Below are 27,857 nucleotides of genomic sequence, written 5' to 3' on the forward strand. Positions count from 1 at the left end.
CGTTGATAACTTCTTAAACTTTGGAAAGTTGATGTACTTCTGTAGATTTTCAGTAGACTGTATATTTTTGATTAGATGAAAGGCATTGCGTTCCAGCCAGAGTTTGCATCAGTTTAAGTGAAGGTATGAGTTAGGATTTTGTTTTGCTGAGTGATAAATGAGAATTTTTTTTCTAAAAGCCAAGAAGCGTGAGGTAATGTTGCATGGTGATTAATTACAATTATCTATTTGTATATTTATGTATTTCTGTGTTGATAACATGGAAAGCGGTTTTCCCTACTGATAACGGTGTGGGTAGAATCGTTTAAAGCTTAGCCTGGTACCGGATTATGGCATCGGGTGACAGTCTGTGTCAAATACCCTGCGATCTGACCAATTTTAGCTCGCTACTCTCATCGCCAGAAGCAAACGGGTCTGTCACCTCCGCTCAAACGTCCCGTAAAAACCCACTCTTGAGATTGGAATGCTGTTATTGTACCGCCTGCATTAGAATTACCATTACTCAGAGCACACGTTTTTCACTGACCTTACAAGTAGAATCACATCTCGAGCTTGGTATCAGGCAGAAAAGCGAATCAAACATTTTCCATGAAATCTAGCAGCACGACGATATCAAAAGTGTGCATCGTATCCCCTTTACTCCGGAATATGCAAAACAGGTAGCAAATTGGTGATTTTTTTGGTTTGCTAACTAAGAGAAACCGATGAATAGGTGACTTCTAGCAGAGTGCATTTAATACCGTATTTCGCGCAGGATTAATGGGTCCCTAGGCACTATACTTACTGTATGTCTGTTTAACATAACCACGTTCACAGTTTACGAGGTAGAGTTATAATGACGGTGTGAGACAGAGCCTGAATGCCGAGCACCTTTTCTTCAGTTGAACCCGATGGCGTAACCTGGTTAATTTATTGCTTGCTGAGTGTGGGATCTCGGTGCGTGTAATTTGATATACAGGTAAAAATACTTTTGTGAGAAGTTCCCCTGATAAATGTAAGGGGTTCTGTCTATTTTTCATTTCATTCAGCTTGTGTTTACAAAATGCAGCTGAAATGCCAAAACTAACCTCATGCAGTTTGGGCTTCAGAACACATCGTGCCTATGTTATTTGACGAGGATTGTTCTTTGAATGTATTGCTGCGGTGAAGTGGATTCAGGAATATGTGCAAGCACCTATCTAATACAGACCTGAAAATTGGATCTGTGAAATTGATTGGAAATGGATCTACCAAATGAATTATTTTCTATTACACTTTTTTTTCCTTAAAGTTCTTTAAATTGTTTCATAAACATGTTTAAACGTCTAGTTTTAGCTGAAAATAAATGACATTGCAGAGTTTGTATTGACCAAGCTGTTTACAATTTAATTATCAATTTTAAAAGGTTTTTTACTTCATTTGACTGCTGGCTGTCAAAACCTTGGCTGGTACTGGTAAAAGGTACAACTCATTACTACACATTCAAGCTGTATATTAATGATGCAGCTTTAAAATCTATTGAAAATACGAAAGCATTAGCAAACCCATGAGTTCTCTGCTCCCATTCATAGATCAGGAATTAACAATAAACTAAAATGAAAACTAAGCTTTGATGACATCAGTTTTAAATTTTGGAGAAAATTTATATTTTGCTTTCATGTCATTTTCAATACATTTCAATACCATGCTAAGCATAGAAAGAGAAATAGAGGACTGAAGTTTTAAATCTTTTGTACATCGTGCCTTTGCTTCAGAAATACAACTGCAATAAGCAGCTTTTCTGGAGTTGTACCACAAGATGTTGCAACACATCTACAGAAATATCGCCATCTTATGACAGATTAGTGTGTGTAACTTATTTAAATGCTGCCAAATGTTGAGGAATCATTTATAGCTTTTTTTCCTAGTCGATGTATCGCAGTATTTTCACATTTTTTTTAAATAGTGGTGTCATATAATTAAGGATTGTTGGATGTGTTAACTGACTTGTACTGTCGATAATACTTTATGCATGGATGTGCAGAGGATTTGAAAAACCAAGTTCAAATGGATTTTCTGGGATCTGTATGACACTTCTATAAAAATAGTTGGCTACCAATAAATGGGAATTGGTCCAATAAAAAATCTTAAAGAAACAGTTCATTTATTTTTAATCTGTGTTATTCCAGTTTATACTGTTTTATAAATATTTTCATTGAAAAGTTTAAGTGGTAGGCAAAAAAAAACTTCTAAAAGTAAATTAGAAACCCAGTAATAAGCTGAGGAAGCAGTCTCTGAAGGATGTCTGTTTAATTATTCATGTTTGGAAGCCATCTTACAAGATTCACGGCCAGTTTGTTACACCATAATTCTTTCCAGTTATATTCATCAAGGAGAATACAACAACATTCAGAATGGGGAAGGCTTATTATGCCTTATTACTGGAAAGCGCTAACATGGACATTAAACATTTTCTCACTTAAACAGGAAATTTGTAATTTAAATAATCTAAACATTATTTGAGAACTTTAAACTAAGAAACTATCTATTTTCATCCCTGTTATTTGAATCTGTAGTGTTTCGCTGCACACAATGCCAGGTGAAAGTTAATAAATTCTCCGATTCGGCAAGTATGACTTACTTAAATAATACCCTAAATGTTGTATTCCTTCCTCTGTGTCTAGAAGTTTGGGTTTCAAATAATTTACTAGTGTGTGGGAGCTGTGACCTGGTGAACCAGGTGAAAGAAGAGCAAGTACTGTGGAAGGCTCAAGTTCTTCTGTAAATACCAGTAACTTTGATTTGCAAACACGAGGAAATCTGCAGATGCTAGAAATTCAAGCAACACACACAAAATGCTGGTGGAACGCAGCAGGCCAGGCAGCATCTATAGGGAGAAGCAATGTCAATGTTTCGGGCTGAGACCCTTTGTCAGGACGCTTCGTAACTTTGATTTGTCTGTTTTTGGGTTAAAACATGGGCAATTCCACACAAAGTATACTACAGCTGTAATGATCACCATCAATCAGTGTCACTTTGGGCATGTGTACTTTTATTGCATAATGCTCACAGTCTGCCAATTAGTTTATTAATTCCTGTTTAATCTGCTAATGTAAAATAATGATCAGTACATGACTGGATTAGTTAGTAGGCATACAGATTATTACCAAAATCAAATATTAATACATCTTTTTTGAGAGTGCTGATTACCATAAGCACCAACATTAAATCCTAACTGATGAATAGAAATGATCACTGACATTCCTGGATCTTCTCAGCATAGAAATGAAGAACAAATCATTTTGTAGTAAATTGTTTTGATAAAAGCCTTTCTGGGAATGCTGTAATTGAATGGCACCTACTGTAAACCCTTCTTGATGACCTAGTGAATGTAAATATCGATCTTTGCTAATTTAACTGTTATTAACAGTAATAGGCTACAAGAAACTTGCTCCTCAATATTCTTGGTTTAGGGAGGAATAAATTACACAGGGCTCTTTATTTGATGCTTTGCGCATCTTGTGGAGAACATGAATATCTGCTAAAAAAAAATTTGCCTGTTGATAGTCGTGTAGCTTGTCATTGTCTGACAAATAGTCTCAGAAGTAGTGGAGAGCTGTTGACTGCCCTGCAATCATACCTATCATACCTGAGGAATAGCCAGCACTTAAAATGAAAATGGTGAAAAATTGAATGAACACAAAGGGTTTTGTTGACACGATGGGAAAGGATAGTTTTACAATAGAGAGGAGTAAAGTTTGAGCAGCGTTATTGGAGTACGGTTTGTAAGGCTCTCACTGTCAGGGCATTCCACTGGTTTGAGTATTCATCTGACAGATCACAGCACAGAATGTTAATCCAAGTTTGAAGAAAGATCGTCAAGCCCTAAAATTTAAAAAGTGAATATTGTCTGCCCAATTGTACTTTAAATCCAGGACTATAACATCAGCTTTAAATTGGCCATTTGACTTTGCACTAAAAATTGACTTGCTGTTACGGTTTATTTGGTGAAATTAATATTGTAAAAGTAGATATTAAAACATTGTATTGCCAAGCTATGGAATTGAGGCATATGCCAATCAAGAGAACATTATTACAGAACTATAATATTACTAATAGCCATTAGCAAAATACTTCCTTTTATCTGATTTCAGTTGTACAAGAAAAGACCCAAAAAAGTTGAGTGGCAGCAGATGCGTGGAGTTAAAATGACAACTGACGTGTGAGTCTTTTGAAATAGGGTTTGTAAAAGCTTGGAGACCACTTGTTCCAGTAAGGGTCAGGTTGGAATGCTCTGCGGTCAAAGGTCAGTGATTCCAGAGGTTGAGTACTGAGAAGAACAATGCTCCCCAGGTCAGTCAGGAGCCACAAGGGCCTGTAACCCACCGGAACAGGAGTCCATGTGACTCAGGAAGTAGAGTTCTGAAGCACTCAGTGATCGAAGGTCAGTGATGCAAGAGGTTAGTTTGGTCAAACCCACAACGGTGAGTTGGGACGTGCTATTAACCTTGAGGTTGGCGAAGCTTGCAATCCAGAACTCGGTGAATCTGAAGTTTGAGGTCTGAAGCTCAAGTCCTGGGCAGGGACCTGAGGAATCTGATGTCTGTGAGTCTGGAACCAAGAGCTGGAGTCATGGAGGCAGCCTGTCCTGGAGTTGGAGGCCTGTCTATGTGTGGGGAGGGTAGGAAGGGGGCTTGTTTTTCTGTTGTTGCATTATGCTTCATGCCACAAGGTTGCCTCTTGAAGCTGCCCAGAAGAGGAATGTTGGAGGCGATGTGGTGGGGCATTTGTGCTGAGTTGGAGGCTGGTCCCTCCTGTCAGTGCAGCTGTCTGGTGATGGCTCAGTGGAAAACAAGCTGCACTATGTTCGTTGGTGGACTGCAGTGGGCTTGTTCTTGTCAGCCACATCCTGCACCATCAATCTACAGGGCACGACTCAAGGACTTGGGCTATATTTTTTGTGTGGCTATGTGTTTACTATTGTATGTGCCTTGTACTGTGTATGACTGTTGATACTGTGTTTTTCCACCTTGGCTCCGAAGGAACGCTATTTCATTTGGCTATATTCATGGGTATTTACATATGTTTGACTGGCAATTAAACTTGAACTTGTTTTGTTCTGTTGTTGCTGCTTGTGTCCTTCTGCTGAACACTGTGGACATCCTGTGTTGACACTGGAATGTGTGGCAGCACTTCTGGGCAGACTGCAGAGCATCCTTCATATGTTGATTGTTAATACAAGTGCATATTTCACTGTATGTTTCGATGTATATGTGACAAATACCTGTTGATAACCACCCTGCAGGCCTAACTAAATGCACGAGGTTGCTATGGAAATCAAGAGAGGGTGTAGCTGAGGCCCTGATGGATAAGGGCTGCAGATGAGTGAGACTTGCATCAGTAGTGGGGAAATTTTGGGGGAAAAAAATCAAAAGGATTTGTACATTTGAAAATGCTGGGTTGATCAGGGGTAGTCAGCAAGACTTTAATTTGGGTTTTTGGAAGAGGTAGACGTTGCAAATGTGCAAGTCAATAATGCAGCTGACAAAGTCCCACATGGTAGGCTGCTCAGAAAGGTTAAAGCACATGTGATCCAAGGTAAGCTGGCGAATTGGATGCAAAATTGGCTTGATAATAGGGAACAGAAGTTAATGATGGAAAGATACTTTTCAGATTGGAAGCCTGTGACTAGGGTGTACTCGTAGGGCTTTATGCAGGTTTGCAGATGACACCTAAATTGGTGATAATAGGTAGTGAATATGCTTGTCTAAGGCTAAAGTAGGATATTGCTGAGACGGGAAGCTGGACAGAGTGTTAACTGATGGACTTTATTTCTGATAAATCTGAGCTAGCGGATTTTGGGAAGCAGTATAGGAATTGGCAGATTCTGACAGAGGGATTTCCTTGTTCAAGCATATAGTTCCCAGGTTGGTGGGGTGACAAAGACATGTGACATTGTTGCCTTCATATGTTAATGCATTGAATAAAATAAGTTAGACAGTATGTTGCAAATAGAGGAAAAATCACTGTTTAGACTGCCCTTGGAGTATCGTGTGTGATTCCGGTCACTGTAACAGGAAGGATGTGAGTAAAGTTGGAGTGAGTTCAGAGGAGATTCCCCAGGATGCAGTCTGGATTGGAGGACTTTAGATATGGAGAAAGATTGGATAGGCGGCACTTGTTTTACCTGGAGCAAAGGAGGCTGAGAGGTGACCAAATAGATGTACTTCTGTTTATAAGAGACACAGTTAGGGTAGATAGTCAGAATCATTTTCCAGTTGGTAGGAGTGTCACAAGTGGAAGCTTTGAGAAGAAAGTCTTTACAGAAAATGATTGAGATCTGGAACTTGCTGCTAGAAGAAGCAGTTGAGTTGTGTACAGAACTGGATTGAAGTATTCAGCACATGGAAGGATAAGGACAAAAGCAGACGAATGAGATTGGTGTAGATGGGCAATAAGGTTGGCACAGATGTGATGGGCTGTAAAGCTGCTTTCTGTGCTGTCACATTGTACAGTGGAATGGATATCATGAAATGTAATATCCCATTTGTGAACATGATTACTGACCTACCGAGGAGAAATTCAACAAGGAGATTTCAGTAGCTTGGCCAAGTGTTACTAAAAGATCATCGTATTATAAAAATATTTAATTATGGATTTTTGCAATCTCTCAAGTTCAATCTGCCACAAATTTTTCATTTCTGTGGGATAGTCATTAAGTTTATATGGAAATCAATATACTGTATAATCTTCTGTGTCCATGTTCTATCTATACTTAAGGGAAATGTTCACAATGATTTTTATGTTGTATTATTTGTTATTGCAATAATACACGTCCATGCTATATTCATCATTAACTCTGTTTACTTTATACAGCAATTCTGCTTAACAAATTTAATTTTACACTGAACTTTTAATGTACTTGAAATATTTTAGTAAGTAACTTTGAGCAATTGAAGTGAATTTCAAATTTATGCATTACAAACTTCATTGTTATGTCAAAACTTGAGCACTTATCGCTGGCACACTGTCCAGCTGTCTTGGTGTTTACTTGTAATTAACTTGTTCCTCCAGAGTATTTTATTATTGGATAATCACACTGCAATGTTACCAGTCATGCTGTGTCATGAAAGTTGCATCTAGTAATATTATGATATCAAGTAAATATTTCTGCAGTGATTTCTTGTTATTTTTTAAATATTTTCTTTCCTATCTCTAAACGGTTAACCTCAACTTGAGATCCTTCAGCCTAATACATGCCTTGGCTTACTTCTCATCAATCTTATCTGTGTTGCCTTCCTCTGTATGTTCTTATCTGGGTCTTGTCAATCAGAATTACCTGGTTGGTGCTGTATTGACAGCAAGTAAGAGATGGTTCTATTTCTATTTTACCCATCTGCTCTGCTGAAAGGTTATCAGTGGTTGAGTGTGTTCTTGTAGTGACCTTTGCAGATTTGGAAGGTGTCAAACATTGCCCATCTCAACAAGCTACTGTTCTATGTTGTGGATGTAGTTATAGGATGTAGCTCCTAGTTTTGGGAAAGGGAAATATGATGAGTTCTCCAATTCTGCTTATTTTTTGTGGCTGACTTAATTTCCTCTTCAGTTTGCAAGCTTTTCAAAGTACATACTGTATATGTCACTATATACTACCCTGAAATTCATTTTCTTGTGGGCATTCACAGTAAATACAAAGAAGCACGAGAGAATCCATAAAATATCGAACACAAAAAAATGGACAAACAACCAACATGCAAAAGACAACAAATTGCAAATACAAGAAGAGAAAAAGAAACTTAATAAAGAAACAATAAATATTGAGAACATGAGTTGAAGAGTCATTGAAATTGGGTCCATAGTTTCTGGGAGCATTTCAGTGTTGAGGTGGTGAGTGAAGGTATCCTCTCAAGAGCTTCATAGTTGAGGGGTAATAACTGTTCTGAACCTGGAGTTGTGAGGCCTGGTCCTGTTCTCAAACGGATAGGCTTTACCATCATTCGACTAACCTGGAGAACTCCCATATGCCTCCAATTTTATACTGGGTTCCCTTAACCCTTTTAATGGGGATGCAGGAGCAGAAATTCCTATATCCTAATGCTGTAAGCCTAATGGCTGTATGCACATCTTCATGAATGTGCATAATATGCCATTGCTTTTGCTATGTGCATAACGATGATCTTAAATCCAGGCAATGTGGATATTATTATGTGTTCAAGCCCAAAACTAATTTGTATCTGCTCTCTATCCAATAAAACATGACTTGTAATGGGATTCTCAAAGGAAGTTGAGATTTTTTTCTATTTGGTAATATTTCAATGAACTGGAACCAGAATAACAAACTTAACTGAAGAATGTTGTATTGATGCCAGGACTATGGAAAAATAAGACTCAGTACTCTAGTTCATTTTTTGTCTGCAGGTTTTTGTGTTCACATCTTTAAGCATTCTCTGAACATGGCCGCAGCAATGACAGAAATAATTCTTCTGATGCTGAGTACAAGAAAAGCCTTTTACACTGGTCTTGTTAAATCTAACTACAGTATGTGCTATAAGGATTTTGATATCAGCAAGTATTTCTTTGGAATTGATTATTCAAATTAATTTCTACTATTCATTGATATGAATAGTATTTGGATTATGTAATATAAAATTGTTTAAGATTGAAGAATGGAACAAGTTATAGATATTATTTGAAAATATTGAAGTGGTATTTTTCTAAAATTTGATTGTATGCAATGTTACGCAGAATATAATATAATATGAGTCATTGTAGCAGTCTGAACAAGCCTATTGTTAATATGATCAAAAGCAAGGGATATATCCAATTTTTGAGAACACATTAAAAAAAAATTGTATTTGAATGTGTGATGAGTACAATCCCTTTTCTTAACAGCTATTTTGGAATTTTTGAAGTTCCTATACTGACTTCTAGTGGCTGGAATTTCAACACTTCATTGACACACACTATTCATACTTTTTAATTTTTTTCTTAATCCGACCACGTTAATAAAATTGTTTTTGGTCAAATGGAAATAAATACTTATGATGGTATGCTGTATCTATTTGTTCCAATCCTTCCAAGCCCTATCTGCTCCAGTCCTCTACTTGTTTTCCCATGTTGTAGCATGGGTGTTCTCTACATGGCTGTTCTTATCCCCTGCAGCAAGCAATGTAATCTGTGGGGATAATTTCCTGCACTCTGCTTTTAATATCTGGACAAAAAATTCTGTTTTCCCTATATGTGAGCATATGGGGAAAATAATAAATGGCACACAATAACAAATTGAATTATTATTTGGAAAAAATGAAACTATAACCTGTCAACTAAATGTACATAGCAAATATAGATGACTTTTTAATTCTTTCCATTATTGAGTTTTCTGGTACTGTTTGTAAATATATTGCATACAGAAACTGGATCTTCTAAATGAATAAAGTAGAACTGTAAACTCTAGATAGTATAATGAATCTTTTTGGAAATGTTTATGTTTTCATGTGATTCATCATTGTGTTTAAATGATGAAGCGCACGTTTATGTATTTTGGTAGTCTTCCATTCATTTTGCCAGCAGAACGCAGAGACCTATTCATGTGTATGCAAGAGATCTGTGGTATTTCAGAGAATGGGTGTGTAAATATACAGTCCACTGGAAGTAAATGTTGAGTTTGTGTAACTTGCTTTCTGCTCAATATTCTGTTTGTGCATTTCTATTTTTAGTCTGTGGAGGACAACCTGTGATTTATTGTGCACAATGTTTAAATGCCATTATGATTTGAAAGAGGTTTAAAAGAAACCTCATGCTATCTGGATTAGCTTCATCAGTGTGAGCAGTTGAGATTTAAAATGATAATTATTGAAATTTTGGGTACTTAGACAATATGGTTAAATATTTCTGCATGGTCCAGATTATCAAGAGTACTATTTGCTTGAAGAGCTTGTTATGGGTCAATTCACAAATGTTATAAACAATGTTCCCTCTTTTTTTTATGGCTGCAGAGACCAACCATTGCTCTGAGCAGGAAATTTGTAAATGATCTGAGCACTGTGTGGAACCTAACAGGGCTTCCCTCACCGGCATTTCCTGATAATCTGTAGTCACTCCATCTTCCTGCTGCCTCAGTAGTGGTAAGAGTTCCTGTTGTCCTTATCTATGACCCCATCAGCCTCTGCAACTTTTGCAAGGGGATTCCACGGCTAAACATTTTTACCTTCCCACTCCACTTTCCACAGGATCACTCCATCTCCAGTTCCTTAGTCCATTTGTCCCTCCCCACTAGTCTCTCTCTTCCCCTGTGGCAAGTGGCACAAGTGCTATACCTAACCATGCACCTCACTCACCTCCATGCAAGGTCCCAAAAAGTCCTTGAGGGTGAAGCAACACTTCACCTGCGGATCTGCTGGGATCTATTGAGTCCGGTGCTTCCGATGGTGCCTCCTTCGCCTCGGTCCCCAATGGTAAACGGGGAGACCGCTTTGTTGAACACTACCGCTCCATCTGCCACAAGTGGAACTTCCAGGTGGCCAAACGTATTAATTGCTATTCCCGTTGTGACATGTCGATCTATGGCCTCCGTGCCAAGATGAGGGTCGAGGAGCAGCACCTTGTACTCTGTCTGGGTAATTTGCAGTCTGATGGTATGAACACTAATTTCTCCTTCAGGTTTAAAAAAAACACCCCCCTGCCGCCGCCTCTATTCCCCTCCAACCTTTTACCTCTTCTCACCAGCCCGTCACTTCCCCTTGGTCCCCTTGACCTTCACTTTCCCCTATGGTTTGCTCTGCTCCCCTATCAGCTTTCTTCCTCTCCAGCCCTTGACCTTCCCGAACCCAACCCATCATTTTCTGGCTACCCTCCACCTTTTCGTTCTGTTGTCTTCCCCGTTCCTTCTCAGTCCTGAAGAAATGTTGTGGCCTGAGATGTCGATTCTGTGGGTGCTGCCTGACCTGCTGAGTTCCTCCAGCATTTTGTGTGTGTTGCTTGAGGACATAAAATAATTTTGCAATATGCATATCAAGTGAACACAAAGCACAGCTCACCACATGAGTAAATGATGTCAGGTGGTCAAAACAACTGACAGGCACAATGGCAAAAATAAAATATTTTGATTAGATGGCATCAGTGTTCAGTGGGCTGGAAGCTTATTAACAACGAACTACCAATTTCCGTTCTGTTTATTGTTGCAAACTGCAACAGTGCCATTGTAACTTGAAACTCTGACAATGTAAATAGTGTGAAGTTCTAAAATGTTTCAAAAGTAAAAGCCATATGTTTAGTATTTAGAAATGTTGTGGATTTTATTTATCAACACCTTTAATTACAGGGTATTATTATAGATCTCAAAATTTTATTGACAGTATATAAAAGAGAATTCCAGTCGCGCCACAACAAAGGCTATGTGCAAGGGATCATTTCAGCTACAGCGCACCTGCTCAGCTTAGAGGGAACAGTGATTATAAGCCTGTACATGAAAACACACTAAAATATGGCATTTAACCCAGTGTTGTGCATTTTTTCAAACAAGGCAGTGTGGTTTCCTGTTGATCCATTCTGTGCCCATTTGTAATTTGCTCTTGTTGATTTATTCTTCCAGTAACTCTGAATCATCCTCTGTTCATTTCTATTTTATCTCTTTATAATGAAGATCTTGTCTATCAGCCAGCCATTGGCAACATTCAGATGTTCTATAATTATCAAGTTTAAATCACATGCCTTCTATACACCCGACTTGTGTTCCTTTCCCGTGTTGTGATGAAATTGTTGCGTTTGACCCTCTAATGCTCTTTAAGATGATTAACAACTTTTTTTTTCCCAATTTGTAGGCAGTTTGTTTTCTTCCAAATTTATCCAACTGCTACCACTTCATGACTTCCACCTCCTAGCTCATTTGGTGCTCTTGCACGTTGTTCTCCACTAAGCCACAAAAGAACAGTGACCCAGAATTTAAAGTGAAGACAGTCGGTACTCATTTTTCAAGTGGAAGTAGCTCAGCAGCAGGTTGTAGATTGCGCACGATTTGTTAAATGTGGAAATACCAAAGTTGCTCTCAGTGATTCCTTGATGAGGCATGTAGTGTGGCTTTCTTCTGTGAATTTTCTTCTATATAATTTGCTAAATCAGTGAAGCAATGCAAAATTTGGCTATTTATGAAGTAATCTTGGTGTAAAGAACCCTAAAAAGGCATGAAGTTACATTTAGTTGTATGCGGTTTTACTGAGTTTTAATGGCTTACTGAGCCATTAAATTGCTTGGCAACCTCATAGGTCACAACTTGGTACCCATGGGTGTTATTAGCAAACATTTTGCAGTAAAAGTATTTATTAAAATGTTATTGTATTTCAGCTTTTACTTTATTTTATATGATAGTTATTTGATGTTCTGTAAGGTTTTTTGTGTGGCTTGCTGCCTGGGGAAAAAACAAAATTAATCAATGTGATTAGTTGCTCAGCTAGTTTCACAACACCATGATGCTGAGGCCATCTCTTAATTTCTCAATGTTGTATTTGGCCTTCATCTATTGGAACTATATAATGTTTTGTAGACATTCTCATTTAACTGAACCGAAGATTTGTAACCTCCTCAGGCTATGGCCATAAAATTGCTGACCTGCAGTTGAAGTTCAGGCATGTTGGGATCAGCGGGATAGAACTTATCAGAATAAGTAGCTTCCAATAGTTGTAGCAAGACACTGTTATCACAAATGGCGTCACTTGGGTGACAAAACAAGCCCTGTCCACAGAACAGCTTTGTAAGGCTTTGGGCAGCTAATTCGTGTACCTGGCTGAGCCAACAGTTAATAAATTTTAATGGTGTAGATTTCAGATGATGACTGCAGAAACAGATTGAACAGTTGTCATGAATCGTCTCAGCGGTGAATGTGCAGTTGTGGACTTGCTTTCAGGGACTCTGCAGTTCATGTTCCTTATGTTCCATTTCTTTAACTATTTAATTGGGGTGCTTCAGCGCTGAACTGACTGCAGCTATAACCTGTTACTGTTGATACAGTTCTGACGACTCACTTTTGGGGGCTCTGCAGTTAATTATATTTGTTTACATTTTATTGTTTGTGTGATTTGTTCTTTTTTTATCTGCCACACTTTTAAATGTTTGGTCTTGTGTGGGGTTTTCCGTCGAACGGGTTCTACTGTGTTCCTTTATTTTGTGGCTGCCTGCAAGAAGATGAGGTTGTAGATCAGGAAAAGGAGATTTCAAAGATACTTTGGTAATTTCCTTTGTATGCGTTAATATTTAGCTTGAAGTGAATGTAAAGTACTGTTCTATATTTCAGGAATGCCAGCAGAATTGGGAATAATAAAGGTGAGCCTCTCTCATATCTTTGTCCTTCTGTGGAAGGGAAATAATCAGTAACTTGGCATAATTTGTCTCAGGATCAAACCAGAACTGGATTTGGTGTTAAGGGTCTATGCTGGCTTTGTGCACAAGAAATCTAATTGCCCCAGTCCCTGAACACTTCTCCATGGAGTGCTGTACTTTTTGTTTTCAGTAGAGTACTCCCTAGTTCCTTTTTGAATGTGGGGTTGAACCAGTTCCTCCTAGCAGTATATTCCTGATGCTAACCACCTGAGTGGGGAGAAAATTCTCATGTTACTTCTGGTTCTTCTGCAAGAGATTTGATTTAACATGCTAATGTTCATTGCTCCTTCCACCAGCCATGAATGCTTGATTAATTAAATATCATCTCTTTGCTAGCTCTTTGTGGTTTTAGCACTGTTGCATATGACTAAGACATCAATTAGGATGATTTTAAGGAAGTGAATCTAATTAAAATCTTGCATTAAAATTTATTTTATATCCATTTGTAGTATTTAATCATTTTTGATGTAAGATTTTAATAACATTCCCTGATGTTCAATTCTCTTTTTGTATTTGTGCATGAAACTGTATCATGTGAGTAATTTATTCACCACGAATTATAGAAATACTGAAGATTGAAGAAGATGAAATCCTCCTCAATAACTGCAGGCAGAAATTTTCTGCTGAGGGCTTGCCGTGCAAGTGAGCAGGCCTGTTTGATTTCTTGCCTTCTACTGTCCTCATATGATTCAGATGGCTTACTCAGCAGAATAAATTATCCAATCTCTCTGCTGTCACTGTATTGATAAGCTTTGGGCAGTCATGTGGGAGTCTATACAAATGTTAGCCTATCCCAGTATGTTACAATACTTGAATTTTTTCAAAATTCAGATCATAAATGATCTGTCTCTCAAGTTCAGTTTCCTAACTGTCAAGTGCCTTGAAACAAAATTTTCTGTCTCTAGTTTTAATTGAGCTAACGTGTGCAGTCTTCTTAGAATTGCTGCTCCGAACTCCCATTAATCTTTGTGTGAAGAAAGCATTTCCTTAGATTTCTTGAGCGATCTAGCTTTCAATTGTGGATTGGCTCTCTTGTACTAAATTGCCTCATTTGAAGAAATCGTTTTTCTTATACCCAGACCTACTAAATTCATCATGTTTTAACATTTCTAATTGAAAACAATTTTTAAAAAGTTCAACACAATAGAATCAATGAAAAACCAAGAACAAACTGTGCCAATACAAAATTAATAATAAATGAGCAATAAACATTGAGAACATGAAGAGTTCTTGAAAGTGAGGCCATGGTTTATGGAAACAGTTTACAGTTCAAGTGAGCAAAATTATCCCCTCTGGTTCAAAAGCCTATCGGATAACATGTACTGGGCCATGCATTTGGATGCAGTCGCATTAAGGCTTGCTATTGTGCCTTTACTTGGGTGGTTATGGAGGTTTGGCTTGTCACTGAACGCTAACAAACTACAGCAGATGTACTTTTGGAAGTATTCTGCCTGGTTGCATCATTGTCTTGCATAGCAGTTGGAATGTACAGGCATGTAAGAAGCTGCAAAGAGTGGAGTTAGCCCAATATATCATGTGCTGCTTCAAAAAGACAACATCCATCATCAGAGATCCTCACCATCCAGGCTGTGCCTAATTCTCACAGCTACCAGCAGGATGGAGGTGAGAAGCCTGAAGTCCCACACCAGCAAGTTGAAGAACATCTACTTCCCTTCCCCTATTTGGTTCTTGAACCAACCAGCAAAACCAGACGCACTTTAGTAAAGCAGCACTATGACTTTTTTTTTGTTACTTTGCACTGAAATGGGTTTGCTTTATTTTCTAATTGTGATCTCATGGATGAACCATGAGATCTGAAATCTGCTGAGGGCCAGATCAGAGGCATTCAAGTTTGGAGACCATGAAAGCTACAAGAGTTGCAGGTCTGATCTCTGGAATGTCATCTCATGAACAAATTGGAAATTCTGGACCACACTTGAGTCAATGAGGGATTGCTCAATTGCTGTGGCAAGACTGGAGTGCTGTCACCTCCTACAAATCAGGTGACATGGGAGACAGTAGGGCTTCACTTCCAGATGAGCTCTATGCCTTCAGTGCTCGCTTTGACTGTCAGAACTTTGGCAATAGTTTGGATTGGTAACAACATTTCCACAATCTCCATCAGCATAGGTGCAATACAAGTCTGTGTGCATAGACCCCTGCTCTGCTTTCTTAACAGCTTTGTCCATGTGGCTAAGCATAGCTCCAATGTCATATTAAAGTTTGCTGATGACACCACTGCCATTGGCTGAATCAAAGGTGGCGATGAATCAGATAGAGGAGGGAGTTTAAAAATCTGGCTAAGTGGTGTCAGAACAACCTCTGACTCAATGTCGTAAGACCAAGGAACTGATTAGAGAGTTCTAGAAATGGAAACCAAAGGTCCATGAGCCAGTCCTCATCAGGGAATCAGAGGTGGAATGGTTTTGCAACTTCAAATTCCTGGTATTACTATTTCAGAGAATCTGTCCAGTACCCAGCGCATTCAAAGTAAAATTTATTATCAAAGTACATGCATGTCACCACATACAACCCTAAGACTCTTTTTTCTGCAGCTATACTTAGCAAATCTATAAAACAGTAACTGTAAACAAGATCAATAGACAATAAACTGTGCAAATGCAGATGTAAATAAATAACAAGCTTGAAATAACAAGATGAATTAGTCTTTGTGTGTAGTTACCCCTTTTGTTCAAGAGCCTGATGGCTGAGGGGTAGTAACTGTTCTTTAATCTGGTGGTGCAGGTCCCATGGTATCTGTAGCATCTACTTGATGATGGCAGCAGGAGAGGAGCATGGCCTGGGTGGTGAGGACCTTTGGATGCTGCTTTTCTACAGCAATGTTTCCTGCAGACGTGCTCAGTGGTTGGGTGGGATTTACCTGTGATGTTCTGGGTTGAATCCACAACCTTTTGTAGAATTTTCTGCTCAAAGGCATTGGTGTTCCCAAACCAGGTGATAATGTTGCCAGTCAGCACCGTTTCCACCACACATCTGTAGAAATTTGCCAAGGTTTCGATGACATGCTGAATTTCCATAGACTCCTGCAGAAGCAGAGGTGGAGTTGTGCTTCCTTCACAATTATATTTATATGAAGGGTCCTCTGAGATAATGACACCTGGGAACCTGAAGTTACTGATCCTCTGCTCCTCTGATGAACTTCTGGTTTCCCTCTCCTGAAGTGTGTAGTCAGCACAGTTGCGAAAAAAGGATGACAGCCTTCTTTAGGAGGCTGCAGAGATTCGGTATGACATCTGAAACATTGACGAATTTTATAGATGTGTAGTGGGGAGTGTATTGACTAGCTGTATCACTGCAGGTATGGAAGCAGCAATGCCTTGGAATGGAAAATCCTAAAAAAGATAGTGAATTTACATCATTGGTAAAGCCCTCTAAACCGTTGAATATATTTCCACACTGTTGAAGGAAAGAAGAGATCCTCGCCACCCAAGCCCTGCTCTTTTTATCACTGCTGCCATGAGGTAGAAGGTGCAAGTGCCTCAGGATTTGCACCATCAGGTTCAAGAACAGTTACTACCCCTCAGCCATCATGCTCTTGCAAAAAGAGGAATGTATACTCACTTCCCTCATTGGAAATGTTCCCACAACCAATGATTTAAGGACTCAATCTCGTTATCTTGTGTTCTCATTATTTATTGCTCTTTAATGAATGGGAATGCTGTTCCATTGGGCTGTCTCCATGTATGGTTAAATAATAATTGAACTTGATTTATATTTGCAGTTTGTTGTCTTCTGCACTTTGGTTAATCTTTCACTGATCCTATTATTGTTACTGTTCTATAGTTTTGCTGAGTATGCTTACAAGAAAATGAATCCCAAGATTGTAAATGGGGACGTACATGTATTTTGATACTAAAATTGACTTTGAACTTTGTGGAAATTGTGTATAATTTGTGCTTTCCTTGTGAATACTGATTGATTCTATGTGCCCATGATGCTGCTGCACTTAGCTTGGCATTTGTCCCATTAGGACTTGCCAGGTAACCATAGAACATTACAGCACAGAAATGGGCCTTTTGGCCCTTGGCCGTGCGAACCATTTTTCTGTCTAGTCCCACTGACCTGCACCTGGACCATATCCCTCCATACACTTCTCATCCATGTACATGTCCAAGTTTTTCTTAAATCTTAAAAGTGAGCCCGCATTTACCGCTTCATCTGGCAGCTCATTCCACACTCCCACCACTCTCTGTGTGAAGAAGCCCCCATGTTCCCTTTAAACTTTTCCTCCTTCACCCTTAACCCATGTCCTCTGGTTTGTTTTTCTCCCCTAGCCTCAGTGGAAAAAGCCTGCTTGCATTCACTCTATCTATACCCATCATAATTTTATATACCTCTATCAAATTTCCCTTCATTCTTCTACGCTCCAGGGAATAAAGTCCTAGCCTATTCAACCTTCCTCTGTAACTCAGTTTCTCAATTCCAGCAACGTCTTTGTAAACCTTCTCTGCACTCTTTCAACCTTATCGATATCCTTCCTGTAATTCGGTGAGCAAAACTGCACACAGTACTCCAAATTCAGCCTCACCAATGCCTTATACAACCTCGCCATAACATTCCAACTCTTATACTCAATACTTTGATTTATAAAGGCCAATGTACCAAAAGCTCTCTTTACTACCCTATCTTCCTGTGACGCCACTTTTTGGGAATTTTGTATCTGTATTCCCAGATCCCTCTGTTCTACTGCACTCCTCAGTGCCCTACCATTTACCTTGATTGTTCTACCTTGATTTTTCCTTCCAAAGTGCAATACCTCACAATTGTCTGTATTAAACTCCATCTGCCATTTTTCAGCCCATTTTTCCAGCTGGTCCAGATCCCTCTGCAAGCATTGAAAACCTTCCTCACTGTCCACTGCACCTCCAATCTTTGTATCATCAGCAAATTTGCTGATCCATTTTACCACATGATCATCCAGATCATTGATATAGATGACAAATAACAATGGACCCAGCACTGATCCCTGTGGCACACCATTAGTCACAGGCCCCCACTCAGAGAAGCGATCCTCCAGTACCATTCTCTGACTTCTCTCATTGAAGTTTCAATCTGTTAGCTTCATTTCTTTTATATGTTACAGTTCCAAGCTTGGGTACAATGGTCATCATGTTAGTGAAAGGGATGCGAGGTGGAGGGTGGATGTATATTTTCAGAGATAAAGCCTAGAACTGCTTTGTAGTAGATAAAATCAGCACACTAAGGAGAATAGTCTCAAAATTCCGGAGAATTGGGTTCCTGAATATCCACGTAGCAGATGTGGCTGTGTATGCTGAATGAGACTGAAGGATTGCACAGAGGTGAAGGGAGAAAGCATCTTGTCTGAACTTGAACCACAGAAATGTTTGCCCACTGGATCTAACTACTGCTATTCCCTTTTATTTGCTGAGCCCATTTGAAACCATCTATCTATCCAGTACAAACATAAAACATTTCAAAATATCAAGAGTAGAGCTTCATTAAGCTAATTAGTTACTAACCTTTCTGTGTAACCTCTTGGGCAATATGAAAGCTATTGCAGTCAAGGTAATTCCGCAGATGCTGGAAATCCAAGCGAAACACAAAATGCTAGAGGAACTCAGCAGGCCAAGCAGCTTCTATGGGAAAAGAGTAAACACTCAAAGTTTTGGTCTGAGACCCTTCATCAGTACTGGAGAAAAAAAAGACGAGAAGTCAGAGTAAGAAGGTGGGGAGAGGGGAGAAGAACCACAAGGTGATGGGTGAAACTGGGAAGTGGGGTGAAATAACTGGGAAGTTGTTAGGTGAAAGAGATACAGGGCTGGAGAAAGGTGACTCTGATAGGAGAGGACAGAAGTTCAGGGAAGAAAGGCAAGGAGGAGAAACTCCAGACTGAGGTGAAGGGCAGGTAAGGTGAGAGAGGAAAAATGGGAATGTTGAAGTGGGGGCATTATCAGAAGATCAAGAAATTGCTGTTCATGCCATCAGGTTAGAGGCTATCCAGACTGAATATAAGGTGCTGCTCCTCCAACCTGAGTGTGGCCTGATCGCAACAGTAAAGGAGACCGTGGAATTGGAATGGGCAGTGGATCCTGCTTTTTCTGCACTCTGTCTGTCAGGTGCTTGGCGAAGCGGTCTCTCAAACTATGTCGGGTCTCACCAATATACAGGAGGCCACACCAAGAGTACCGGATACAGGAAATAACCTCAAAAAACTCACTGGAAGGACGTTTTGGGGCCTTGAATGGTAGCGAGGGAGGAGGTGCAAGGGCAGGTGTAGCAAGCAGTTGTTCCGCTTGCAAGGATAAGAGCCAGGAGGGAGATCAGTGAGGTGGGACAAATGGACAAGGGAGTCACGTAGTGAGAGATCCCTGCAGAAAGCAAGGGGTGGGGGGGAGGAGGGAAAGGTGTACTTGGTGGTTGAATCCCATTGGAGATAGCAGAAGTTGGGAGAATTATGTGCTGGATGCAGAGGCTGGTGGGTGGTAGTGAGGAAAAGTGGAATCCTATCCCTGGTAGGGTGCAGGAAGATGGGGTTCAGGCGGATGTGCTTGAAATAGAAGAGATGTGTTGATGATGGGGGACGTTCCTTTCTTTGAGGATGGAAGACATCTTAGTTCTGGAATAAACAGCCTCATCCTGAGAGCAGAGGGGCTGAGAGAAGGGGATAGTGTTTTTACAAGTAACAGGGTGGGAAGAGATATAGTCCAGGTAGCTGTGAGAGTCCGTGGGATTATAACAGACATCAGTAGGTAAGCTGTCTCCAGAAACAGACAGAGATTGAGAAAGTGGTGAAAGGTCTTAAAAACGGACCAGGTAAATTTAAGGGCAGGGTGGAAGTTGGGGGAAATGTTGATGAAGTTGATTAGCTCCGCTTGGGTGCAGGAAGTAGCACACATGCAGTTGTCAGTGTAGCGTAGGAAAAGTTGGGGAGTGATACTGGTGTAGGCTTGGAACATAGATTGTTCCACGTATCCAACAAAAAAGGCAAGCATAACTGGTCCTTTGCGAGTGCCCATGGCTACACCTTTTGTTTAAAGGAAGTGAGGATCTGAAGGAGAAATTATAGAGAGTGGGGACAAGTTCTGCCAGATAGAGAGCGGTGGTGGTGGGGAATTGGTTGAGTCTAGTGTCCAGAAAGAAACAGAGCTTTGAGGCCTTCCTGGTGGGGATGGGGGTGTATGGAGACTAGACATCCATGGTGAAAATAAATGATTGGGACCAGGGAACTTGAAATCATTTGACTGGTTGAAATCAGTTTCCCCAAAGAACCTCCCAGACTCCTTCCCCAACAGCTTATTGAGATGGGTGGGCATCATTACTAACCCTACAAGCCTCAACAACTGATTCATTGCTTCAACTGAATTTTTGCATGTGTTGTAAGTGCAGAATGGTCAAACCAAATGAGTAGGCAAGCACAAATTCGGTTACATGTATAAATAATTTAACCAAGTGAATCTAGTTAAAATCTTTTTCAAGGCTTGCTTCATTTGTTTTGAATCAGTTAGATTTGTTAGAACTCCTCTTCCCATTTGGTCTCGAGAATTGATACTTCTCTGGCCTAATACAGGGTGGCTCATATATAGGCACCCAGTACAGAAAGGGGTGGGTTGCTGGTTGGATTTACTAGTGGGCTTGCTCTTGGGCCTAGCCAAGATAGCTCTTCATGGGTGCCAGGACTGACTGCTTGCTCCTCTTCCAGGGGTACCTAGTGCCCAAGTGGCCTTGGAGAGGGAGCATGTGGTTACGATGGGTAGAGTAGGGGATTTCTGGGAATGTGTGCCCCCCCCCCCAGGGAATAGACAGTAATAATGGCATTTTAATTTGAATTTGTTCACTGTCTTGTAAATACTTGATGTTTGTATTAATGTGTATTTTGTGTAAAGAAACTTTTGTAGTTTTGTTTTAAAAAAAAGGTGGCATGGTGATGTAATAGTTTAATATTATTACAGCTCCAGGGGCCCGGGTCCTATTCTGCTGCAGTCTCTAAGGAGTTTCTTCCTGTAACCATGTAGGGTTTCTCTGGATGTTCTGACTTCCTCCCACATTCCAAAGATGTATGGGTTAGTTGATTAATTGGTCACACGAGTATAATGGGGTTGAGTGGGTTTGCTGGGCTGGGAGGGCTTGTTTCCGTGCTGTATCTCTAAATAAAATAAAGTGTGTGGCATATATACTCATCACTGCGCGATGAAAGGCCAGAACTGGGCAGGTGGACAGTTAAAATGCCTCTAGTTAGCTGAATGCTCAGTTATTTGAGAAGCTGGCAAAAATAGTTACCCAGCGTCAGTAGGGGCTGTATTTATTTATACTTGTGAAACTCTCCTGATAATATCAGGTCTAGATTTCAATGTTAAAATAGCTGAGAAAGAGGCTCAATTCAAGAAACTGTAAAGTACCTTTGTGTATTTTTGGGTTTTGGAAGCATGAGTTTTGCTCCATGTCTCCACCACTGTGTGCTTTCATTGCATTGCTCATACATAAAACTCCAATAATAATATCCAGGTCCTAGTGAAAATAATATAAAACCATTTCATTATTAAAATGTAATGCAATGTGACCTACAGGAACTAATTTCAATTTGTGAGACTGTAATTAGCAAAGCCATCTTTTCTAGCTAATTACAGGAATTGGGATCTAATAATGACATATATCATAATATTCCAAAGATTATGTGCAATTAGTGATAAAACTTCATTAGGTACATATTTCCTCTCCATTTCATAAGGCAGTTTCATATTGCACATGTCCAAACTAGTTTGTTATTTCCATTTAGAAATTTAGAATAGCTGGAGAATTATTGTTTTTATCTCTCGTATGTATCCCTTGTGACCTCCAGCAAATTGGTTTAATATAAGCTTTCCCTGTTTGAGGAAAGTGACAGTTTGATTCTATTTTTGCATTGCATCTATACTGATATGGATTGTGCTGATTTTTATTTAGATCCCTGGGAAATGGTCTGCTACATCCCATAACCAGCTCTTTGTTCCAATGGGTAGAATGCAGAGAAGATAGTTCCCTCCAGTATTTTCCATCATATGCAAAAAAAAATTAGATGGATATCCACCGGTCACATGGAAGGCTTTATTAAAATGCTTGTGTTATCCTGCCTTTGGGTTACCTTGCAATACCCTGTGCCAAATTATGTACATATTTATGTAAGCCTGCTACATCACAGCTAAATAAAATTCAATTGTGAATGGAGCATATTTAATGCGTGCTTAACAGTATTGTCATGTGAACTTAATGCAAAGTTGTTTTAGAACTAGCGATATTCAGTTAAGATTCAGTGAGTTATTTATCAGTGATATTCGAGATCATGCATGCCATTGGAACTCATATAGCAAAATGCCCTCATTTTTCCCCCCTGCTTTGCTTCACGCTTTTTACAGATTTATACACCTGTATGACCATGTCTTTGGAATATGTTGCATAAACTGTGCCAAATTATGTAATTCTTTATGCCAGCCTTCTGTATTACAAATGTAATAAAGTTGCAATACAGTAGACTTACATAAAGATGTACATAACTTGGCACAGGTTATGCAATTCAGTGTAATTAATTTCTGCTTGACAAAGTCATCACCTGGCATTGACTACAAAGGTGCCAGCATCATTTAACTAATACTAATGCAAGATTAGGCTTTGAAAACCTGTGTTCACCACACTACATGGTGAACTATTTACCATGTTTTGTGTACCACTGAGAACACCAAAAGCTTATTGATCAATCTGTGCAACTGATTTGGAGTTGGTTTCTTATTTTCACTTGTATGGAGATTCAGTGTAAAGCTTATCCTACATACTGTTCATACAGATCAGATCATTACACAGTGCATTGAGGTAGAGCAAGGTAAAACAATAGCAGAATGCAGAATAAAGTATAAAAGCTACAGAAAAACTGAAGTGCCTGTAAACACTACGATACAAGATCATAACAAGGTAGATTGTGAGGTCAAGAGTCTATTTTGTCATTCGAGAGAACCATTCCAGAGTCTTGTAGCAATACTGCAGAAGCTGTCCTTGAGCCTGGTGGTCTGTGCTTTCGTGCTTTTTGTTGATAATCGTCCGTCTGATGCAAGAGGGGAGAAGAGAGAATGTCTAGAGTGGGTGGGGACTCTGATTATGTTAGACGCTTTACCTAGGCAATCAGAAGTACAGATGGAGTCCATAAAGTGGAGGCTGATTTCTGTGATGTGTTGAGCTCTATCCACAACTCTCCGCAGTTTGTTGTAGTGAAGGGGACCAGTTGCCATACCAAGCAATTAAGCATGAGATAAGATGCTTTTTATGGTACATGTTAGAAATTAGTAAGGGTAGATGGGGACATGCCAAATATCTTTAGGCAGCTGAGGAAGGCATTGCTGAACTTTTTCAGCCTTGTTCACATGATTAGATGTAAACAGGCTATTGGCAATGTTCACTCTTGGGAACTTGAAGCTCTCAGTCGGCTGATCATGGTGTGTGTTAACTCCAGCCTTCCAGACAAGCTCAACCCACTAATTTGCCTTCTGCTGAAACAGGTGGATGCCATCTCCTGGCCCTAAACCCACCTTTCAAGCATCTGGACATTAAAGACACCTATGTTAGGCTATTGTTTACAACTTCAGTATTATAATTCCAGGCAAACATCACCAAACTCTGGACTCTGCGAGTCGGCGCTTCTCTCTGCAACTGAATCTGTGACTTTCCGACGAACGGACCAAATCAGTAAAGAAAGGCAGCAGTACCTCCAGCTTGATTATTCTAAACACAGGTATCCCACAGATTGTCCTCAGCCCTTTACTCTACTCCCTATACACTCATAACTGTGTAGCCAGATTGTGATCTAATGCCATTTAAAAGTTTGTAGATGATTCCACCTTGGTAGACTGTCTCAAATAATGATGAGTTGAAGTACAGGAAGGAGATAGAGAGCTTAACAATGTGGTGTCATGACAACCTTTCCCTCAATGTCAGCAAAATAAAAGAACTAATCATTAACTTCAAGAAAGACAGACAGTGTACATGCTCTTGTCTACATCAAAGGTGCCCAGGTTGGGAGGTTGAGAGCTTCCAAGTTCCCAGAGTGAGCATTGTCCAGTTTGAAGCATTGGCCAAGAAAACTCAGCAAAACATTTACTTCCCAAAGAGGCTGAAGAATTTTGGCATTTTCCCCTTTGACCCTTACCAATTTTTATCGGTGCACCATAGAAAGCTTCCAGTCTGGTTGCATAGCCACTTGGAATGACAATGGTTTTGCACATGACCACAAAATAACTAAAAAGGTGCACAGCTCAGTACATCATGGAAACCAGCCTCCCCATATGGACTTTGTTTATACTTCACCCTGTCTTAGTAAAGCAGACTGCATAATCTAAGACCCCACCTACCCCAGACATTTTCGCTTCTCCCCACTTCCATTGTGTAGATTATATATTTTTTAAGAAGTCTGAAAACACATACAATCAGGCTCAAGGACAGCTTCCATCCCACTGTTAAGTGGTTCATGTTGTGTATTTAATGTTTCAGTAATATTTGAGTTGTATTGTAAATATATTTGTTAACCATTATTTGTTTCAATAATTCACTGCAGGTTGTATATAAGAGTATGTGAATGGCATATGTTATTATGCCATCATGTCATAAATGCGCAACTTGCTTAAAGTAAAACCAAGACTCACAAGTGTTTCCTGGCTCCATGTTTTTCTTCCAATTAGTTTTATGTCTTGGACATATAACCATATAAACAATTACAGCATGGAATCAGGCCATCTCGGCCCTTCTAGTCCATGCCGAACGCTTACTGTCACCTAGTCCCACTGACCTGCACTCGGCCCATAACCCTCCATTCCTTTCCTGTACATATACCTATCCAACTTTACTTTAAATGACAATACTGAACCTGCCTCTACCACTTCTACTGGAACATAACAGTTCCCTAGTACAATAAGATGAACTACTGACCTCTCAATCTACGTTGTTATGATCTTGTACCTTACTGTTTACCTGCACTGTACTCTCTGCCTTTTAATCTGAATTCTGTTATTGTTTTGCCTTGTCTGACGTCAATGCACTGTGCAATGATTTGATAATGAACAGTATGCAAGACATGTTTTTCACTGTATTGCGGCATGTGCAACAATAATAAAGCAACTCCAATGTAAACCATAGGACATGGGAGAATAGCTGATTCTTTTTTTTAATCCCTCCTTGGCCTTCTCCCCCTAACTTTTGATGCCATGGCCATTTGAGAACCTATCAGTCTCCTCCTTAAATACACCCAATGACCTGTCCTCCACATCTGTATGTGGTAACAACTTCCACAAATTTACCATCCTCTGGATAAGGAAATTGCTCTGCATCTCTGTTTTATGGATGCCCCTCTATCCTGAGGCTGTAGCCTATTGTCCTGGACTCACCAACCATGGGAAACATCCTTTTCACATCTACTCTGAAACTATTCAAATGTTGGAAAGGTTTAGGCAATGAGATCCCCCCCATACAGGCCCAGAGCCATCAATTGTTCCATATATGATAACCCTTTCATTCCCGGAATCATCCTTTTAAACCTCCTCTTAGCCCTCTTCAATGTCAGCACATCTTTTCTTGGAGGAGGAGGAGCCCAAAACTGTTCACAATACTCAAGGTGAGGCCTCCCTGTGCCTTATAAAGCTTCAGCATCATATCCCTGATCTTGTATTCTAGACCTCTTGGAAGTGAGTGCTAACATTGCATTTGTCATCTTCACCACCAACTCTCCATCTTTCTTTCTTTAACTTTATTTGAGATGTGGTCCATTACAGTGGTACCATCTGCAAACCTGTAGGTGGAGCTGAAGCAGGATCCGGCCATGCAGTTGTACGTGGAGTAGAATGTGGGGCTGAGGACAAAGCCTTGTGGAGCACTAGTGTTTGGAATAATTACGGCAAAAGCTTTGCTGCCTATGCTTACTGACTACAGTCTGTTGGTCAGGAAGTCTAGAATCCAGTTGCTGAGGGAGGTGTTGACTCCCAGTGTCCTGAGTTTGGTAATTAGTTTTTTTTAGAATTATTTTATTAAAGAGAGCTGTAGTTGATAAACAATAGTCTAATGTAAGTATGTTTACTGTCCATTTACTTTCCAGGTACACCATCCAGGCCAGATGCTTTCCATGGGTTCACTCTGCAGAACTGATTTTTATGTTGGTTTGTGTGTTTAGGTGCACTAGAGGTTTTTGGGGTTGGGTAGAGGCATACCATTTCTCTTCTATTCAATATGTACATAGAATGTATTAAGCTTATCAGGAAGTGATGTGCTATTGTTGATGACAGTGCTTGACTTCACTTTTTAGCCCGTTAAAGCATGTAAGCCCTACCGCAACTTATGGTTGGTCTGGGACTTGATTTTGGTCTGGTATTGTCTCTTGGTATCTCTGTTAGCTTTATGGAGATCATATCTTTATTCCTTGTTAAGGTGTGGTTCATCTGACTTGAAAGTTGCAGACTTCGACTTCAGTAGGGAGTGGTTTGCGGGTCAACCAAATTTATGTATTTATATTCAGTTTAGAATTAAACAGTATAAAGTGAAAAAGGACCTAGTGCTTTCCCAGCACATATGATGAATAAACTCTTCTCTGGCTTCCAACTGCATACAGGTATCAATTTTTAACTGACATTTTGATGACAAACTCTACCATCTTCATCTGGGAGGATGACTGAGCATGTCTAGTTTGGTGTCCCTCCTGATTAGTTAATCCTCATCCAATCAGATTTCGGCTGTCCCACCTTGTTTACAATTGACTTCTAGCTCTTTCTTAGAGTGAGACCTTCAGATTTGTTAAAAGTTCCTTTCCTCTAGTTTTATTTCAGTAGCTTCTTTCATCAGGCAGTCCTAAAAGCCATTAGTGTGGCACAGCAGTTTGTGCAGTCAAAGTCAACTGTGTGGTATTCCAAATGCAATTTTCTACTAGCACTGATCTTCAGGGTAACCCAAATGGATACACCTCCTGTGCTCCTTGATGTGGATTTCCACCATATGTCCCATCTGGTCAATCTAAGTTGCTCCGTATTCATAGGGAATCCTGTAAACACCAGCTGTCCTGAGTCTGGGGTCAACCTTGATCCACATAAGCTGTGATCGGAGTTTCATTACAGGTTTGTGGATGGTATTAATCTAGTATTCAGGATCTTGGTGATCCTTCCAGAAACCGTGAAAATATAGGGTTGACAGGCAGTAGCCATGGGGTCCTCCTCATTGTTACGTTTCATGGTTTTTCCACTGGACCTTTTTAAGGGCTCAATTGATTTCCTTCACCTTTTAGCCATTCAGTAAGAACTTTGCATTCATAATGGCCATAGGATTGACTTTGGCACAAAACTACTGTGCCACACCAATGGGTTTTGGGACTGCCTGGTAAAGGACACCATTGAAATAAAACTAAAGGAAAGGAATTTTATCAAAGGTGAATGTCTTGCTCTAAGTAAGAACTGGAATTCAATTGTAAACAGGGTGGAACAGCAGAAACGTGATTGGTTAGTTCTTGTCCAATCAGGAGGGACGGATGACAAGGTTATAAATACCACAGAACT

At 39.8% G+C, this 27,857-nt stretch overlaps 1 protein-coding gene across 9 annotated transcripts in view; it reads left to right on the forward strand.

Moving 5' to 3' along the window:
• Nucleotides 1-27,857, forward strand: part of LOC132400639 (kelch-like protein 29) — a 436,778-nt gene that overhangs the window by 1,483 nt on the left and 407,438 nt on the right. Inside the window, exon 1 of one of the 9 annotated variants that reach the window (XM_059981817.1) lies at nt 13,244-13,272. The exons of 7 other annotated variants lie outside the window; for them this stretch is intronic. The gene's annotated coding sequence lies outside the window, so the exon portion shown is untranslated. Of the gene's footprint in view, nt 1-13,243; nt 13,273-23,953; nt 24,065-27,857 lie in introns of those variants that run through there. One more of the 9 variants, XM_059981814.1, reaches the window with a different exon arrangement.

Source organism: Hypanus sabinus, chromosome 10 (assembly GCF_030144855.1).
Source record: "Hypanus sabinus isolate sHypSab1 chromosome 10, sHypSab1.hap1, whole genome shotgun sequence".
Taxonomy (NCBI): Eukaryota; Metazoa; Chordata; class Chondrichthyes; order Myliobatiformes; family Dasyatidae; genus Hypanus; species Hypanus sabinus.